Source organism: Manihot esculenta, chromosome 16, assembly GCF_001659605.2.
Source record: "Manihot esculenta cultivar AM560-2 chromosome 16, M.esculenta_v8, whole genome shotgun sequence".
Taxonomy (NCBI): domain Eukaryota; kingdom Viridiplantae; phylum Streptophyta; class Magnoliopsida; order Malpighiales; family Euphorbiaceae; genus Manihot; species Manihot esculenta.
Genome location: NC_035176.2, coordinates 20,588,439 through 20,594,661, shown reverse-complemented (window position 1 = coordinate 20,594,661; position 6,223 = coordinate 20,588,439).

Genomic DNA, 6,223 nt, shown 5'->3' with positions numbered 1-6,223 from the left:
ATTGCCTTGATGAGGCTGCAAGGGTGGAGATCAGTTCTCTCATCTCCCTAGGTGTCTTGTCTGTAATGGATCCTCCACAGGCTACATCAATAAATCTCCTTTCTGATGAAAGCAATCCTCCATAGAATAATTCTATGAGTGTCTTATCTGAAATATCATGTTGAGGACATCCTGTACACAATCTTTTAAACCTTTCCCAATAGTCATATAAATCCTCAGATGGCTTTTGTCTTATGCTACTTATCTCTCTTCTTATGCCAATGGCTTTAGAAGTTGGGAAGTATTTATTCAAAAAAGCTACTACCATGTCATCCCAAGAAGTAAAAGATCCAGGTGGCAAATAAAATAACCAATCCTTAGCATAATCATCAAGTGAAAAAGGAAAAGCTCTTAACTTAACATAATCTTCAGTTATGCCTTGCGGCCTCATGGTTGAATAGACAATGTTAAATTCCTTTAAGTGCTTGTGTGGATTTTCATTCTCGAGACCTCTAAATTTAGGCAGAAGATGAATCAAACCTGTTTTCAGTTCAAAGGGAACTGTCAGAGGTGGATAGGTGATGCAAAGAGGTGCTTGATCACCTATGGGTGCTACCAACTCTCTCATGGTCCTTTCTCTTTGCACTGGGGCTCTCATGGCTGGATTTTCTTGAATTATTTGGTCTTGGACAGCATGTCCATTATGGGCAGCAGGTTGTGCATGATGTTCGGCCATTTGTGTGGCTTGTTGGTGAAGTTCGGTGGTTTCAGATGTGTGGTCTGCGATTGGAGCTTCTTCAGGAGTGGTCTCGGCTTGTGTTGTCTCCCACAACCGAGATGCTTGCTTATCTAGTCTCCTAATGGAGATCTGGTCATGAAAGAAAAAAAAGATTGGTTAAATCAATTCCCCGGCAACGGCGCCAATTTTTGATACGCGGTTGTCGAAGCCGGTCAAAAATAACCTTTCCGGTTATCAACAATATTACTACTCTAGATAGTGGCAAAGGATCGTATCCACAGAGAATCGAAAACTTCTCTATTTTTCTCAACAAGACCAAGGGAATTGACCGAATGAGAAACTGAAAGCAAGTAACTGAAAGCAGAATAAAAATAAAGTGCAATAAAATTAAAATGGGGGGGTTTTTAAATTGATTTGATTAAGCAACTACTGAAAGTAATTAAATAAGCGAATAATAAAAATAAAATGGAAATCAAATATGAGAAAGGTCTAGTCGAAGAGTTGGATCCACTTCAGTTGTTTAGATTGATCATTGAAACTTATGTTCTTTTGATTGATTCAATAGATTAGTTATGGAGATGGAAAATGCTTCTCACCACCATGTCTCTCCTTAAAATTAAACCAATTAGAGAACGTTCTCTAATTAATTACTAATTAACAAATTGCCAAGGAATGTCCTTGGGCTTTAGGCATCAAAACAATTGTTAATTGCATGAAGAGATAGAGAGATCCAATCCTAGCTACTCAAACGCATGAGATGTTGCTAGATCATACAATTTCCTTAGTTTTTACACCAAGTGTCCTTATGTTTGAATAATCCAAGCAATTACGGATGTAAAATTATTCAAACTAACAATATATTACCTTGCAATCAATAATCAAGTGGCTAATTTGATCAAAACACAAAGCAATAATATATTCAAACATGAAATTGTATGAATATTGAACAAATCAAAGACAAACAGTTTATGTTTAGATCTCACAATCCATTAAACAACTTAAGTTTCAACCAATCTTCAACTAGATTAAAAGGTTTCAGCCACTCATGGCTGAAACAAAACCAAAAATAAAGGAGAAAGGTAGAAGAAGAGAAGAGTCGAAGCTTGCTTGGAGAAGATGTGGTGCGGCAGCCTTGAATCCGAAGAGAAGGAGAGAAGAAGCTATTCGGCTGGCCTTATGTGCTTCTTAAATAGGATTAGATGCTGACCTTGCTGCCCAAGAGGTGCTTTCTGTCCAAGTTGTGTCTGAAAAGAAAAGAATCGCATTGCAAGCTCTTCAGAAGGAAGGTAGCGTGCGGCATGCTCTTTAGAGGGAAGTTGTGCGCGCGGATGGATGTGCAGAAGGGAAAGAAATTCTATCCAGTCTTTCCTTTTTAGGTGGAGCCTTCGTTTGAATTTTGAATGCTGAATGCAGAAGAGGCAAGTGCGTCTTCTTGAAATCTTGCTGCCTAAATAGGAAGATCTGACTGCTACAGTGTGTGCACATCTTTGAACAAGGAAAGAAAGATCTGCGATTTGAATTTCAAATAATCTTCTGACTGAGCTTTCCTTATTTGCTTTTGCTTCTGCACTTTCCTTATTTGAAAACTTTCCTTGTCTGAAAACTTTCCTTATTTGAAAACTTTCCTTATTTGGCACTTTCCATATTTAGCACTTTTTGGTAGTTTTAAGAGCATTTTCACCAGATTTTCTCTTTACACCTAATATCTGTAAAATAAGATCAAACCACAAAATTAGGCAGAAAAGATGTAAATAAATATCAATAATATCATGATAAAATAGTCTAAAATATACTCTATCACTTACTGAAATTCTTGTTAGCATACTCAGTTCCATTATCAATTCTGAGTATTTTGATTTTTGAGTTCCATTGATTCTTAGCTACAGCTTTGAACTTTTGAAACATTCGTAGCATTTCTGATTTTTGTTGCAAGAAATACACCCAACAGAACTTGGAAAAATCATCAATGAAAAGGACAAAGTACTTGCTCCCATTGAGTGAAGGAGAACTCATGGGACCACAAATATCACTATGAACAAGCTGCAACTTCTCTATTGCCCTCCATGATTCATTAATAGGAAAAGGAATTCTGGTTTGCTTTTCAAATTGACACACATCACACACTTCAATTGTGGAAAGCACAACAGGCATGTTTTGAACTAAACACTTGTCATACATGTGTTTAAGTGTATGAAAGTTGAAGTGTCCAAATCTTCTATGCCAAAGTGCAGACTCATCAATAGAACGAGAGAATGCATGTACATTTAACTTATTCCACCTTAAGCAAAAGTTTCTATCTTTCATTTTAACTCGCATCAATTGATTTCCAGTAGGATCCATGATTGTGCATGTCTTATTTTTGAACAATAAGGAATATTGTTTCTCAAGCATATGACCAACACTCAATAAATTTTGGTCTATATTAGGTACATACAAGACTTTAGAAATTAGTTTTGTACCTGTTGGAGTTTCAACTAAGATTTCACCTTTGCCCTTGACTTCTAGAAATTCTCCACTTCCTATCTTTACTCTAGAATTGTAGGACTTGTCAAGCTTCTTGAACATCACAATCTCAGATGTCATATGATGAGTGCAGCCACTATCAATGAGCCAAGAATCACTGCTGGTTCCAGCTGCACAACAAGTTGCAACAAAGAGCTTTGCCTCATCTTGCTCTTGACTTTCTACAATACTGACATGTTACCATAGATTCAGTTGATTACTTGTGATGGAAAGGAACCAAGATCTTGGATTAGGAAATACATGAAATACTTTCATGTTTACAAAGTGCCAATGGATCAAAGAGTTGCCATTGCTAGACTATTCTTGATTTGGTTCCACAATTGAAACAAGTGTAAGATACATAAATGGGATGAATTTGAGAATAAATTATGTAGTAGATTTGGGGATGATAGGTTAAAAGGTACTGTGGAAGAATTATGAAAATGAGACAAGAAGCAAGGGTGGATGAATATTAGGATGAATTTGAAGAATTGAGGATCAGAATGGAAAGAATCATGATAGATCTATGAGAATCTTACTTTCTCTCAACTTTCACAGGGATTTAAAAGACGAGATAAGGTTAATAGTGAGGATGATGAAAAGCTAATTATAAGAAAAAGTTGGTTTTGATTGCTAAGTTATAAGAAAAGTTGATTGGTCAAACCAAAAGAATCCAACCTTCTACCAGAGTTTACTCAAATACCTCTAATTTAAAGCCTAACAAAAACTCTTCTATATTATAAACCTTTCCAAACATACTCCTATCCTCCTAAACCACTAAATACAAATAGCTCCACCAAATATAACCCCATCAGCAAAGTTAGCAACAACTCTACTGTAACCCACACATCTAATGCCTTCACTAATAAACTTGCAACATGAACCAATTCAACCCAATCCATTATCATAAGTAACCACAAACTATATTTTAAGTGTGGGGAGAGGTTTATGCTTGTTTACCAATGGACGCCTAAAACACTATTGGCAATACAATTGGATGAGCAAAATGTGCAAGAGGATAGGCCAATGGAGGAAGACTTGTATGCAATATCTTGATCACCTAAAATAGGTGGAGTTTCTGAGAAATTGTTACTATCAATCCATGCAGTGGAAGGTAGACAAGAAGCTGAAACAATCAAGTTCATTGGGAGACACAAGGATAGGCAATTAATGCTATTGATTAACACAGGAAGCACTAATAGCTTCCTGGATAAAAGAGTGGCTGAACAATTAAAGTTGGCATTAGAAAACATGCTCAAATCTATCATGATTGTCGGTGATGGAAGGAAAATTAACTGTGGGCATAAATGTCAAAAGTTTACATGAGTAATGTAATTTTAAACCTTCAATTTTGATATAAGGATCTTAGAATTGGGTGGATTTGATATAATCTTGGGAGTAGATTGGCTTAAGACCATCAATCTAGTCCTATTGACTTCACAGCATCACGGGTCTCTCACTAGGAAGCAAAAGCAGTTGCTATTAAAAGGATTGGGAGAGTCATCCAAAGGACCAACTTTGAGAGCTTGCCCATGGACTTTCAAACTCCATTATTCTATGTATGTTAGATGACTAATTAGAGTTAAGGGACAATTAATATTGTGTCTGTGGAGAAAAACTAAGAGATTGAACCTCTTGTTAGAGAAATACCACAATATTTTTAGGAACCCCAAGGTTTGCCTCCTTTTAGAAGTCACAATCATGTTATCTACTGCCTTCAGTTAACCCCATAAATATAAGCTCTGTAGATACCCTTACATTAAAAAGCTGAGATAGAAAAGTTTATTTCTAAAATGTTAGTCTTCAATCATTCACAACACCATTCCCTACTCTTCCATTGATTTATTGGTCAAGAAAAAAGAAAAGGATTTTGGAGATTTTGTGTTGATTACAGAGCTAAACTATCAAAGTATGAGGGACAAATTTTGTATTTCAATTATCGATCTTTTGGATGAATTACATGAGGCTAAAGTCTTCTCTAAATTGGATGTTAGGGCCGATACCGTCAAATTAGAATGAAAACTCATGACATTCTTAAAGCTGCCTTCAAGACTCATCATGGACATTCTTGAATTTATAATGATGCCCTTTGAGCTTACTTATTCTTATGCCACTTTTCAAACATTAATGAATCATGTTTTTAAGTCCTATTTGAAGAAATTTATTTTGCTCTTCTTTGATGATATCTTAATTTATAGTTTTTATTATGACTAATAATTGAAACTCCTAGAGTAGGTATTAAAATCCAACGGAAAACATTTATATGCCAATTATCCAAGTGTTCTTTTGCCCAAGCAGAAGTGAAATATATTCCTGGGGCACATTCTATTAGGGGTAGGAGTGTTTACTGACCTTAAGAAAATGGGAATGATGCTGTCATGACCAACCCCAAGTTCTATCATGAAACTCAAGCGCTTTCAAGGACTTGCAAGAAATTATAGAAAATCTATTAGGAATTATTGCATCATTAGTAGGCCATTACTTAGAGCAAATGCTTTTTTTTTTAATCAAAACTGACCATAAGTATTTGCTAGAGCAAATAATGCAAACTAATTTGCACAGACAGGTATAAGCAAGCTATTTAGGTCCAGATTAAAAAAATTTATGTAGGAAAGATGTTGGAGACAAAGTTGTAGATGCTTTCTCTGACTCCCTTCTAGGCTCTATGGGTACTCTCTTCCTCTCTAGCCCTTGGCTTCATTAAATGAACCAATAGTTGGGAATAAAAGGACATTTCACAAGAAAGGCAATGGTTAAGCAATCTACTTGCATTCAACACGCAACTGGCTCAACATAAGATGAAATAACAAGTAGATAAGAGGAGTAAAAGGGAGTTCAATGTAGGGGATTAGGTCCAAATTAGGCCCAAGGAAATATACTCAACTGTGAACAGTTTTATCACATTTGTATTGGATAGTTTCATTACTCCTTGAAAATGAATCATCCACCAAACAACTAATGGACTATGTCATTTTCATCTAATTTGGTTAAATTAAATGGAAA